Source organism: Sapajus apella, unplaced genomic scaffold (genome assembly GCF_009761245.1).
Source record: "Sapajus apella isolate SASKATOON/1434 unplaced genomic scaffold, GSC_monkey_1.0 scaffold322, whole genome shotgun sequence".
Taxonomy (NCBI): domain Eukaryota; kingdom Metazoa; phylum Chordata; class Mammalia; order Primates; family Cebidae; genus Sapajus; species Sapajus apella.
The window spans coordinates 28,223-41,329 of NW_022437262.1; the positions used below are offsets into that span (position 1 = coordinate 28,223).

The 13,107-nt window shown below is 44.6% G+C and overlaps 1 pseudogene across 1 annotated transcript; it reads left to right on the forward strand.

Moving 5' to 3' along the window:
- The first annotated feature begins 2,008 nt into the window (after positions 1-2,008).
- LOC116545664 lies at positions 2,009-3,808 on the forward strand (annotated as a pseudogene). Its single transcript, XR_004266398.1, has 2 exons — positions 2,009-2,430; positions 2,509-3,808. The product of XR_004266398.1 is annotated as a dehydrodolichyl diphosphate synthase complex subunit NUS1-like (transcript).
- Positions 3,809-13,107: the final 9,299 nt, after the last annotated feature.

Genomic DNA, 13,107 nt, shown 5'->3' on the forward strand with positions numbered 1-13,107 from the left:
ATTTCTGTTCCTTGGTTTTCCTTCTAACAGGCTGGCTCCTGTGCTGTAGGACTGCTGAGGTCCACTCCAGGACCTGCTTGCCTGGGGATCACCTGCAGGAGCTGCAGAACAGTAAGGGTTTCTACCAGTTTCTTCTTCTGCTATCTTTGTCCCAGAAGGATACCTGCCAAGTGTCAGCCTGATCTCTCCTTTATAAGGTCACTTTTTGGATACAGGGGTCAGGGAGCTGTTTGAGGAGACAGTCTGTCGTTTATAAGAGCTCAAATGCTGAGCTGTGAGCTCCGTTGTTCATTCAGAGCTGCTGGGCTGGTACAAATTTGATCTGCTGCAGCAGAATTTATAAACTGCTTTTTGTTCCCAGGTGCTGTGTCCCAGGGAGTTAGGGTTTTATTTATGAGTTTCCATTGTGCTGCTGCCTTTTTTTTTCGGGGTTGCCCTGCCCAGCAAGGAGGCAGCCTAGTCACTGTCTGCCTGAAGAGGCTTTGCTGCGCTGCTGTGGGCTCCACCCAGCTGTCATGTGAACTTCCCTGTAGTCCTGTTTATATGGGTATAGTTAGAACTGCCTCAGCAATGGTGGCCCACCTCTGTATTGGCGGACTCTCTCTGTATTGGCAGGTTGCCTTGGCAATGGCAGGCAGCCTCAGCAATGGCGGACTACCTCTGTAGTGGTGGAATGCCTTGGTAATGGCAGACGCCCCTCCCCCACAGAGCTGGACCATCCCGGTTTCAGCTGCACTTGCTGTGAAACTCTCAATCCAGAGAGTTTCTGATTGCTGTCCTTTTGTTGGGGTGGGACCAGCCAAGCCTGATCACCTCGCTCCCTGCCTCAGAGGCTTTTTTTTCTTTTTTAGTTGAACAGTCAACTCTATCCCAGGTATTCCAGTCGCCTGTTGAAAAGGCATCGGGATCTGTGTGATTTCTCGTTCGGTGACTCACTGTGCTGGCTTAAACAGCAGCGCTGAGTTTCGTGGCACTTTATTTGCCCAGGAATCTCCTGGCCTGGCTCCCTGTTCAGTCCCCTCTTTAATCAGATGAATGGTTGACTTCCCGGGGCTCCAATCGCCAGCCAAAAGGGCACCCAGACCAGTGTATTTTGTATGGAGAACCACCAGCCATGGTGCCAACAAAGCAGCCGCGTGGTGCAAAGCAGCCGTGCCAACCGACAGAACCCCGCTGGCCAAAATAGCCATGCTGGCCACCCATGGGGCTCCTCCGCCTGGGAATCTCCTGGTCTGTGGGCAATAAAAATGTGGCGTCCACTCACCCTCTGCGCTTTCACTGGGACCTGCAACTCCGAGCTGTTCCTAAACGGCCATCTTGGATCTTCCCTCTACCTATTTTCCCTTTTTTCCCCCTAGTTTCTTTCTTCAAAGTCCTCTCTTGGTCCCCATAATCAAAGAGTATCCCTTTGATCTCTCTTTGAATGCTTTCTAGCCATTCCTCCTATGTTTGCACACTGTTGGGCCATTCTTATACTTCTGAAAACTTTCAGAGTTACAAATAAATAGACAGGGCACTGTGGTTCATGTCTCTAATCCAGAACTTTGGGAAGCCGAGGTGGAAGGATTACTTGAGTTCAGGAGTTTGAGACCAACCTGGACAACATAGCAAGACCCTATGTCTGCAAAATAAGACATAAAAGATTTAGCTGGGCGTGGTGGCATGCACCTGTAGTCCCAGCTACTCAGGAGGCTGAGGCGGTAAAATCACTTGAGCTTAGGACATGGAGGCTGCAGTGAGTTATGAATGCACAATTGGACTGCAGCCAGTGTAATACAGTGAGATCACATCACTATAAACATTAAAAATATTTAAATAAGTAGAAAAGCCCTAAATAAGTGTTCAGACAGGAGGAGAAAGATGGTGGTGGGGGTGAGGTGAAGTGTTGGCAGTGGAAAGGGGTTTGGGCATCAGGCCATGACCCACTCCTGCCACAGGAGTGTATAAAAAGCCGTCATGCCGCGGGAGTGGGCGGGAGGGAGAGAGGGTGCCTGAGCGCCACAAGAGTATGATGGGGCTGTACGAGTTGGTGTGGCAGATGCTGCACGCGCTGCTCTGTCTGCACCGCACACTCACCTCTTGGCTCCGAGTTCAATTCCACACCTGGAACTAAATCTGGAGGCGCTCCTACCACACCACCTCTGTCGCAGTCCTAGTGCTGCTCGGCTTCACACTCCACAAGCCCCTGGCGATTGGCAGGAACCACCGTTACCACAGGCACCTGCTCCGGGGGTCGTGCCTAGCAGCCGCCCACCACCAGCTGCGCTAGCACGACAACAGCTGTTCCCTGGAGAAGCTGCCTGTGCACATGGGCCTGGTGTTCACCGAGGTGGAGCAGGAGCCCAGCTTCTCAGATATCACAAGCCTGGTGGTGTGGTGTATGGCCGTGGGCATCTACTACATTCATGTCTACAACTACCAAGAGACAAGGTCTTGCTATGTTGCCCAGGCTAGCCTGTAATTCCTGGCCTCAAGTGTTCCTCCTGCCTTGGCCTCCCAAAGTGCTAGGATTACAGGTATTTTCAAAAGAAATAATTCCAGATCGATGGATGAAATTTTAAAACAACAGCAAGAACTTCTGGGCCTAGATTGTTCAAAATATTCACCAGTTTGCAAATAGTAATGACAAAGATGATCAAGTTTTAAATTGCCATTTAGCAGTGAAGGTGCTGTCCTCAAAAGATAGAAAAGCAGATACTGTGAGAGCTGCTCAGGACTTTTGCCAGTTAGTAGCCCAGAAGCAAAAGAGACCCACAGATTTGGATGTGGATATGTTAGGTGGTTTACTTAGTTCAAATGGTTGTCCTAATCCTGATTTAGTATTGAAGTTTGATCCTGTGGACTGCACATTAGGCTTTCTTCCCTGGCACGTCAGATTGACTGAGATTGTCTATTTGCCTTCCCACCTAAACATCAGTTACGAGGACTTTTTCTCTGCCCTTCGTCAATATGCAGCCTGTGAACAGCGTCTGGGAAAGTAGTGGTCATAGGTTGCATAATTTGATTTTAGGCTTATGGAGGAAGGGACCCAAGTGACTCTGATGTTTACAAAGCACCTACGAAACCCTGTACACACCTAGTTCATAAGCCTCATAATTTATCAGCAAATACAAAACAGTGTCTTACTTGAGATTGAGTGTGTGTGCGTGTGCACATGCACACATGTGCACATTTGTATGTGTGGAAATAAACTTATAAATCGGGACGTATTAGAAAAGGAAATACATAGACCTACAACTTTGAGCAAATAGCAGTGATGTTTTAGGAACTGGAATGTGACACTTAATGTCTTCAGCCCCAGCTACTTCCCTGTTTTTGTGGGGAGAAGAGGGCCTTATAGAACTTTTCTGATTGTGTTTGATGGGAGGGGAATAATTTTTGTTCAGTCCTTCTTAGTGACCAAACTTTAATTTTTAAGAATAATATATTGCCTTACTGAATTGAAGCATTCTGAGTTTAAAGGAGCTCCAGAGGAATGGAGTTCTGTGTTGCTCATGTGTTAAAAGCTTGCTCACCTTCAGAGACAGCAGAGGAAATACCTATCTTCAGATATCCGTCCATTTTCATCCCTATGATAGTCAAACAGTGTGACTTGAGAGTGTTGCTCTGGTGTCTGTATTCTGGGTTATCAAGATTATTTGAAAAATAACTCTTACTAATGTAGACTTTAAAAAAATTAAATATTGGATTAGACAGTCAAAAAAAGTAAACAAGCATAAAAGGTGAACACGTTGTAATCTTAAAAGTAAAGATGGAGAACTCATAAAAGGAAAGAGAGTTTTGATTTCCTTTTTTGTTTGATGGGCGGCATGCCATATTATACCCAAAGTTGGTTTAAAAAATATTTCCATCAACTATTTTTATTTAAAATAAACATTTGAGGGAAGTCACCAAGGCAACTTTTTTTCTCCAAAGTAACCTGTTCCTCTTTGGAATAGCATATTTTAGGGCCATGGTTAATACCTGAGATTTTTACTCAGTATGTCCTGATGATTACTGTGTGTAAAAGGATTGAAGGCCTCTGTTGGGAATAAAATATTACCAAAGTCTATAAAAATTAATTTTCCATGTTCTCTTTCATGACAGAGAGCAGCACTGGTTCTGTTATTTTTAAAATGAATAATTGATTTTTGATAGGTGTCTAATATTTCTTCCCTCACTGCTGATTCTTAGATAGAAACCATTCTTTATATTTGATAGACTGTTTTCAGAAAACCCTTATCAACAAGTGTATAATAGTTATCTAAAACCGTACATTTAGAATGAAGCAGTTTAATACTAGAGCTCAGAAGTTTGAAAAATAGCAAAGAAGACTGGATTTGAAAAGCATGGTCTACAATTCCTTGTCAGATTCTGAAGCTATGAAGGATAAATGTTTCAACTTTAGATAATGAAACCCCATTTATGATATTTAAAATACACTTGAAATAAAAATGATTAAACTAAAAAAAATAAAAAATAATTGTTCAGACACATACAAGTTATTATTATTATTATTTTTGAGATAAAATCTCACTCTCTCGCCTAGCCTGGAGTGCAGTGGCACGATCTCAACACACTGCAACTTTTGCCTCCTGGGTTCAAATGATTCTCCTGCTTCAGCCTCCTGAGTATCTGGGACTACAGGTGCCCATCACCATGCCCAGCTAATTTTTAGTAGAGACGGGGTTTCACCATGTTGGCCAGGCTGGTCTCAAACACCTGAACTCGTGATCTGCCCACCTCAGTTTCCCAAAGTGCTGGGATTACAGGCATGAGATACCACATCTGGCCAAATACAAGCTCTTATATGCAGGATTTTAAGTTCAAAATGGTGATACATATTTAATGCTCTACAGAAGGGAGTTGGTGAACGTTTCCTGGAAAGGGCCAGATAGTAAATATCTTAGTTGCTGTGGTCCATATGGTCTCTGATACCACCACGGAACTCTCCTGCTCTCATGACAAAGCAGCGGTGGACAGGATATAACTGAATTGAGTATGCCTGTGTTCCAATCAAGCTTTATTTGTGGATACTGATATTTGAATTTCATATAAATTTCTCACATAGCTCATACAATAATATTCTTCTTTTGATTTTTTTCCACCATGTTATAGTGTAAAAATCATGCTTACCTTGCAGGCTGTACGAAAATAGGCAGCAAGTTATTGTCTATAGTTTTCTGTATAGAGTGACTAATCTTTTTCAAAGAAAAAAGTAAAGAAATATAGTTTCATAAACGGGTATAACATATGTTTTGGTTTGCTGTATAACAAATTACCCCAACACTTAGTGGTTTAAAGCAATAACCATCTTAAATCTCATTATTCTATAAGTTGACTGTGCTCAGCTGGGAAGCTCTTCTGATTTATGTGATGTTGGTTGGGGTTGCAGGCATCAGGGGGCTCCAGTGGGCTGGAATATCCAAGGCGGTCCATCCACATGATTGGCAGCTCATGTTGGATGTTGCCTGGGACTTTAGAGGGGCTGTCAACCAGAGTGCCTAAATGTGGCTTCTGTACATGTTTTGGAGCATTATGGCTGGTTTCTGAGAAGTGGTGTCCCAAGAGCAAGTGTTCCAAGAGGGAGAAGCAGAAACTGCCAGTCTTCAAAAGACCAGGACTATAACTGGCCACTGTTCCTTCCATTACATTCTATTTGGTAAGCAGCCATAAGGGTAGCCTAGACTCAACAGGAGGGAAAATAGATTTTTTTCTTTTTTTGTGAGATGGAGTCTCACTTTGTTGCCCAGGCTAAAGTGCAATGGCACAATCTTGACTCACTGCAAACTTCACCTCCTGGGTTCAAGTGATTCTTCTGCCTCAGCCTCCCAAGTGGCTGGGATTACAGGTGCGCACCACCACATCCAGCTAATTTTTGTGTTTTTAGTAGAGACAGAGTTTCACCATATGGGCCAGGCTGGTCTCAAACTCCTGACCTTGTGATCTGCCCGCCTTGGCCTCCCAAAGTGCTGGGATTACAGGTGTTAGCCACCATGCCAGGCTGGGAAATAGATTTCTTGAAAGGCATGACAAATAATTTGTAGCCATCTGTAGTCCACCACACTATCTGTCCATGTCAACACTGAATGGATGAACTTGTGTGCATTTTAGGTGATTGGTGGATACTTGAATGTACATGGGCTTCATACATGAGTACCACACCCAGCTAGACAGTGGGGACATGTTTCCAGAGAGTTAGTGGCTACATTCATCAAGCATCCTTGAGGGATCCATTGAGAGTATATTATTGTATCCTCACAATATCCTGTAAAGTAGAAACTATTGTTATTTTAGTTTTTACAAATGAGGAAAAGACATAGAAAGTCCCATCTGTGTTGTAGTAAGTGGCAATGTTCATGAAACATCCCATAATAAAGCTCAAGTGGCATGGGGTGGCAGGGTTTGGGGTTCAGAGTGATTAGGGCTGAGGAGCACACAATGGCTTAGATCATGAGAAGTGACGTGTCCAAGGTCAGCCTTGACATCCCCAGTGGAACTGAGACAAGAACTCAGGGCTCCCAGCTCCAGGTTCCACCCCAGGAGTGGGCTCATTTTGCATCATTACCTGGATTTAGGAGATGGAGCTCTGCATTTTCATTCAAGCTTGCAAGTTGGACCAGTCAACTTCCCTGAGCTTCAGGTTTTCCTCCTTGGCAAATAGAGCAACAAACAGCTTCCTCTCAGAGCCATAGTGAAGCCCAAAGAAGAAAAGAAAAAAATCACCACCACTGTCATTTTGGAATGTTAAGTCTGGGCCTTTGGAATGAAACAGATAGAAATGACTCAATTGGCACTCCAGGCTCTGCATTTTTCTCATCTGTAAAATGGGCCCAGGTGTTGTGAGGGTTAAATGAGATAGCATGTATTATATGTATGCCATCTAGTGAGTCCTCCGGAGGCACTGATAGAGATGGGAGCTCTGTCCAATCTGTAAGTTCCCAGTCACAAGTTTCAAGCCTGGTTCCTGACAGAGAGTGGTGTTCAACCTATGTTGATTAAATGGATGTATTCTCGAAACTCTGCAGCTCCTAAAAGAATACAAAGTAAGACGGAACGTGCACAGGGGAGAGTCAGGTGAGGCGAAAGTCTTCTGAGAATGAGAGCCTTAGTCTGTGTCTTGGGAGAATTAGGGCCTCTAGGATCAGGCAGTCTTCCTCACTTGACTGCTCCATGGGGAGAAGAAAGAACAGAGGCATATTTGGTTATGTGCTAGAAAATGTAGCAGGGAAAACCCTGACTGGTAGCATTTGCCAATACTCATGGTGTAAAGAGTATTGGTTGATTTCTTTTTTCTTTTTTTTTCTTGAAGCAGAGTCTCATTCTGTCACCCAGGCTGGAGTACAGTGATATGATCTCAGCTCACTATAACCTCCACCTCCCGGATTCTGAGTTCAGGTGATTCCCTGGCCTCAGCCTCCCAAGTAGCTGGTGTTACAGGTGTGCACCATGACATCCGGCTAATTTTTTGTATTTTTAGTAGAGATGGGGGTCTTGCCATGTTGGCCAGGCTGGTCTTGAACTCCTGGCCTCAGGTGATCCACCCACCTCAGCCTCCCAAAGTGCTGAGATTACAGGCATGAACCATCATGCTTGGCTACTATGGTTGATTTCAAGATATTATCATGACGTCAACTGGCCTGAAACTTACTAAAAGAATTAACAATTGGTTCTGGAAGCAGACAAGAGAAAAAGAATCCAGATGTGGTCATCCTCCCAAACTTAGGGGGCTTAGCTGGTCCCTTTATTTATTTATTATTTATTTCTACTCCCCAAATGGAATCGAGGTATTTTATAGCAACGAAGACAACACATTAAGATGGAGTAATTAAATCAAAATTTGGGGAGTGATAAAAGTTAATGTCTGGAAGGCAAGGATAAAGCCAAGGGTGAGGCTAACACTCTAAATTAGTGCCATAAGTCTTTTTCCTGATCCCCTAAGCTGCCTTTCCTCTCTTGTGGTCTCAACAATGCACTTGATCTTTTAGGCTAGGTAAACAGCTGGGAGGTGAGAGGGCCTGGGGGGACCAGGGAAGAGTACCCAGGTTGGTGAAGAGAAGGCTCAGAAACACACCATTGTCTTCAGGTTTCTGCAGGGATATTCCAGGTCAGCAGGAATATGGGTCCAGAGGGCAGAGCCAGGGCCCATGTGGATCCTCTATCCAAGAAAGAGCTTTACACAGTCAGAGCCATGCACAGATGAGCTTCACTAGAATAGAAATGTAGTGAGCTTCTTGTCAGGAGAAGTATGTAACAGATGCTGGCCAGCCACCTATGTGAGGCTTTCCAAGCACTTGACTTGAGGGTCCATTTGATCCGGGCTGTGGACCTGGTTAAGAATGTGGCTCAGTACTCACATCCCAATTCAACAGCTTCCCAGATATGTAGTTGGGGGCATATCTTTAACCTCTCTGTGTCTGGTTTTCCCTTTCTCTTCACCTCTACCTCCATGACCAGCCCCTCCAAAGGCTCCCCCAGCTGGACTCCTGGCAGAAATGTTCCTGGTCTCCTAGGGTTCCTGAAGCTGGCTGAATGTGACAAGAGCAGGTGCATTTGTGGTTGTGGGATGCAGAGATTTGGTTTGCACTCTTTTATTTTGTTTGTTTTGTTCATTTTCTTTTTTTGAGACAGGGTCTTGCTCTATTACCCAGACTGGAGTGCAAGTTGCACGATTTGGGCTCACTTCAGCTTCTGCTTCCCTGGGTCAAACAATCCTTTTGCTTCAGCCTCCTGAGTAGCTGGGACTACAGACATGCACAATCATGCTTGCCTACTTTTTTTTTCTTCCTTCCTTTCTTTTTTCTTTTCTTTCTTTTTTTTTTTTTGAGATGGAGTCTTGCTCAGTCACCCAGACTGGAGTGCAGTGGTACAATATTGGCTCACTGCAACCTCCACCTCCTGGGTTCAAGGGATACTCCTGCCTCAGCCTCCCAAGTAGCTGGGATTACAGGCACATGCCATCACACCTGGCTAACTTTTGTATTTTTGGTAGAGACAGAGTTTCATCATGTTGTCCATGCTGCTATCAAATTCCTGACCTCAGGCCATCTGCCTGCCTTGGCCTCCTACAGTGCTGGGGTTACTGTACCCGGCCTTGGCTAATTTTTTCTAGAGGCAGAATTTTACCACTTTGCCCAGACTGGTCTTGAACTCTTGGCCTCAAATGATTTACCCACCTCTGCCTCCCACAGTGGTAAAATTACAGGTGTGAGTCACCATGCCTGGTCTGGGTTGCACTCTTGAGACGGCATACTTGACCTCCTCCCCTTAGCTCCTCTCTGGGCTTCTCTGCTGCCATTTATTACTCCTCCCTGACAGTGCTCTGGAGGCAGGTCTTGCTTTTGACCCCACTCTGTCCCCGATTCCTCAACACAGGTCTGACATGCAGAAGGCTTCAGTAAGTGTTTTGTTTTGTTTTGTTTATTGTACTTTCGGTTCTGGGGTACATGTGCAGATTATGCAGGATTGTTGCATAGGTACATACATGGCAAGATGGTTTGCTGCCTCTATCCCCCTGTCACCTATATCTGGCATTTCTCCCCATGTTATCCCTCCTGACCTCTCCACCCCCTACTATCTTTTCCCTAGCCCCACTCCAACAGACCCCAGTGTGTGATGCTCCCCTCCCTGTGTCCACGTGTTCTCATTGTTCAACACCCACCTATGAATGAGAACATGCGGTGTTTGATTTTCTGTTCTTGTGTCAGTTTGCTGAAGATGATGGTTTGCAAATTCATCCATGTCCCTACAAAGGACACGAACTCATTGTTTTTTATGGCTGCATAGTATTCCATGGTCTATATGTGCCACATTTTCCTTGTCCAGCCTATCACTGATTGGCATTTGGGTTGGTTCCAGGTCTTTGCTATTGTAAACATACGTGTGCATGTGTCTTTATAATAGAACGATTTATAATCCTTTGGGTAATGGGATTGCTGGGTCAAATGGAGTATCTATTTCTTGAGGAAGCACCACAGTGTCTTCCACAATGGTTGAATTAATTTACAGTCTCACCAACACTGTAAAAGTGTTCCTATTTCTCAATATCCTCTCTAGTATCTGTTGTCTCCAGATTTTTGATAAGCACCATTCTAACTGGTGTGAGATAATATCTCAATGTGGTTTTGATTTGCATTTCTCTAATGGCCAGTGATCATGTGCATTTTACCATGTTTGTTGGCCTCATATATGTCTTCTTTTGAAAAGTGTCTGTTCATATCCTTCACCTAGTTTTTAATGTTTTTTTTTTTTTTTTTTTCTTGTAAATCTGTTTTAGTTCCTTGTAGATTCTGGATATTAGCCCTTTGTCAGATGGATAGGTTGCAAAATTTTTTTCCCATTCTGTTGGTTTTCAGTTCACTCTACTGATTCTTTCTTTTGCTGTACAGAAGCTCTGGAGTTTAATTAGATCCCATTTGTTTATTTTGGCTTTTGTTGCCAATGCCTTCAGTGTTTTAGTCATGAAGTCCTTTTCTATGCCTATGTCCTGAATGATTTTGCCTAGGTTTTATGGTATTAGATCTTATGTTTAAGTCTTTAATCCATCTGGAATTAACTTATTAATTTTAGTGCAAGGCATCAGGAAGGGGTCCAGTTTCTGCTTTCTGCACATCGCTAGCCAGTTTCCCCAACACCATTTGTTAAACAGGGAATCCTTTCCCCATTGCCTGTTTTTGTCAGGTTTGTCAAAGATCGGATGGTTGTAGATGTGTGTGTTGCCTCCAGGGCCTCTGTTCTGTTCCATTGGTCTATATCTCTGTTTTGGTACCAGTACCATGCTGTTTTGATTACTGTAGCCTTGTAGTATAGTTTGAAGTCAGGTAGCGAGATTCCTCCAGCTTTTTTCTTTTTGCTTAGTATTGTCTTGGCTATGCAGGCTCTTGGTTCCAAATGAAGTTTAAGGTGATTTTTTTCCAGTTCTGTTTATGGGAATAGCATTGAATCTATAAATTGCTTTGGGCAGTATGGCCATTTTCGTGATATTGATTCTTCCTAACCATGAGCATGGAATGTTTTTCCGTTTGTTTGTGTCCTCTCTTATTTCCTTGAACAGTGGTTTGTAGTTCTCCTTGAAGGGGTCCATTACATACTTTGTTAGTTGCATTCCTAGGTATTTTATGCTCTTTGTAGCAATTGTGAATGGGAGTTTGCTCTTGATTTGGCTCTCTGTTAGTCTGTTATTGGTGTATGGGAATATCTGTGATTTCTGCACATTGATTTTGCACCTGAGACTTTGCTGAAGTTGCTTATCAGTTTAAAAATGAATGGACAAGAGGATGGGTGATGCATGGATGGATGGATGGATGGATAGATGATGGATGGATAGATAAATGGATGGATAAATAAATGGGTGAATGCATGGATGAATAGATGGATGGGTGAATAATTGGATGGATAAATAGATGGGTGAGGGGATGAATGACTGTGTGAGTGTGTGGATGGATGAATGAGTGGATGGACAGTGGATGTGTGAATAGATAAATAGATGGGTGGATGGATGAGTGGATGAATGGATAAGTTGATAATTGGATGAATGAGTTGTTGGATGGATGGAGGGATGAGTGGTACATGGATCTTTAATATAATTGCATGCTCAATCCCTTTATTTATTTATTTAGAGATGGAGTTTCCCTCTGTCACCTGGGCTGGAGTGCAGTGGCACCATCTCAGCTCACTGCAACCTCCACCTCCTGGGCTCAAGTGATTCTCTTGTCTCAGCCTCTTTAGTAGCTGGGATTACAGGTGTCTGCCACAATGCACAGCTAATTTCTGTATTTTTAGTAGAGACGTGGTTTCACCATTTTGGCCAGGCTGGTCTCAAGCTGCTGATCTCAGCTGATCCACCTTGGCCTCCCAAAGCTCCGGGATTACAGGCACGAGCCACTGCACCTGGCAACGCCTTTGTTTTGTTTTATCCACACAACTCTGTTTTGAAAGCAGGGCTAAAACTATTAATCCCATTTTACAGATTTGAAAGCTGAAGCCCAGAGAGGTAAAGCAACTTGCTCCATGTCACACAGGAAGGAAGTGACTGAGTCATGATTCAAGATTAGTCTCTTTTTTTTTTTTTTTTGAGATGAAGTCTTGCTCCATCACCCAGGCTGGAGTGCAATTGTGTGATCTCGCCTCACAATAACCTCCACCTCCCAGGTTCAAGCTATTCTCCTGTCTCAGCCTCCCAAGTAGCTGGGATTACAGGCACCTGCCACCATACCTGGCTAGTTTTTTTATTTTTAGTAGAGACAAGGTTTCACCATGTTGGCCAGACTGGTCTTGAACTCCTAACCTCAGGTGATCCACCTGCCTCAGCCTCCCAAAATGCTGGGATTCCAGGCGTGAGCCATCATGCCCAGCCCAAGATTAGTCTCTTGACACCTTGTTCCTGGTGCCTCTTCTAATAAGTCCCATTTTTTTTATTCCTTTATTTATTCAAGCCATCATTATCATCAAGTGTCACTCACTCAAGCAGGAGCTTATTAAAGCCCATCTGGGCCACCTGGCACTGGGAACCTGGGGATGAAGCCACCCTTCTCCCTGGCTTTGAGGAGTTTCTAGGGGATACAGCCCATGAGTAGCTCCTGACTAGCTCAGGATAATGGCCTGGGCTAGGTGATGGAGATGCCAACTGTTCTGATGGGTGGAGTCCAAGCCAGAATTTCTGAGAAGGTGAGGCAGGGCTGGACCACCTGAGGAGGCACAGGAGTCTACCAGGTAGAGAAAGAGAAGAAGGTTGTTGATTTCAGGCAGGCAGAAGCGGGGAATGTGTAGAGGAGGGGACCGGAGGCAATGCCAGGGAAACTGCCGGGGATAGATCAGCAGGGTTTTGAGCACCAGATTGGGAAGTTGAAAGACCATATCCAAGGCAGTGGGGAAAGACTGAAGGGTTGAGAGCATGAGGGGTCCCCGCTGAGACAGGAAAGGTGTCAGTTCCCACTGAGTCCATACCTTGGCCTCTCCTCCACCCAGAAGTGTCCTCAGCACCCCTCCACCAAGATGCATGATGTCTGCATGCAGCCCCGTGCCACCTCCCCTGGGCATCAGCTGCAGCAGAGGCCCACCCAATTTGGGAGAGCTGCCCTCAGCTGCCAAGGGCCCGCCAGCCTCTTTGGAAGACCTCAGGGCTTGGCT